The sequence below is a fragment of the Caretta caretta genome, chromosome 7, assembly GCF_965140235.1.
Source record: "Caretta caretta isolate rCarCar2 chromosome 7, rCarCar1.hap1, whole genome shotgun sequence".
In the NCBI taxonomy this organism is placed as follows: Eukaryota; Metazoa; Chordata; order Testudines; family Cheloniidae; genus Caretta; species Caretta caretta.
The window spans coordinates 58,095,417-58,096,491 of NC_134212.1; the positions used below are offsets into that span (position 1 = coordinate 58,095,417).

A 1,075-nucleotide genomic window follows, 5' to 3' on the forward strand; every position below is an offset into this window, starting at 1 on the left:
AAGTCTAGAAGATTCTGACGTGGTCACATGATTCCAGAAGTTGGGACTTTAGGAAAAAGACACAAAATATAACAAGACTCCCCATAGGAAAGCTGGCCATGCCAGTTGTCTGTAGAGTTTGTTCATGTCATTGTTCTTGGAAGTAAATGTTGAGGTTAAGTCTATGGACATTGAGCTGGACAAGGAGGTTTAAGAGTTTGCTGCCTAGACTGTCACACCCCACCACCTCTCCACAAAAGTTAAGACACAAGGAAGCCAAACAATCATTGTCAATTGGCTCTCTAGAGACTGAGACAGAAGATGTTGGCACCCCAGAGAAGTTTAACAGCAAAGCTTTATTAGTCAAGGCATAATGTTTTCAAATGCTGCAAGTGAAATGAGCACACAGCAGTGACTGGTGCATGATCAGCACCATGTCTATGTGATGGAACAGCGGACTCTGGTTTCACTGCATGGGCAGCTCGCCAGAGCTGCTGCCAGAATCTTGAGGCTTCAAAACATCAGGCAGCTCAGGGGTGCTGGAGAAGGGGTCAATGTGCAATGGCTCAAAGGAGCCCTCACTGGCTCTGAATAAGGCCAAGCCCACCATGGCTGGCGCATGGGGACGGGAAGTCTGGCTACTTAACCCACATTCTATCAAGGTCCTGTCACCATCCTCCAGCAACCAGTCATCCTTGTATAGCTGCTGCTCCTCCGGAGGCCTCTTCAGGATGCCCCCCACAATCTTCTTCAGCTCCTGCACAGTGGTAGTCTCCTTGGCATCAGCAAAGATGGTCATTTTGTGGCGACGGATCATCAAGAAGACATCCATTGCTGCTACGGGAGTTCAATGGTCTGATGCGAAGGGGCCCCACGGCCTTGTGTGTTGAAGATAGAGAACTGAAATGAGAGAACAGAGTCACATCGCTGGAAGGGATCTTTTGAGGGGGTCAGGAAGAGATCTACCTATCACAGCCGGATGAACAGCTTCACTCCTGTTCTGCCAGACAGGCTCACTATTGTTGTAAGGCATAAGCAATAGAGTCATTTACTCATAAGCAGATGTTTCCAAGGCATGTTCTGTTCATTACTCTCC

The 1,075-nt window shown here is 48.2% G+C and overlaps 1 pseudogene; it reads right to left on the reverse strand.

Annotated features, from left to right (window-relative positions):
* Positions 1-445: 445 nt before the first annotated feature.
* On the reverse strand, positions 446-875 carry LOC125640414 (elongin-B pseudogene; annotated as a pseudogene).
* Positions 876-1,075: the final 200 nt, after the last annotated feature.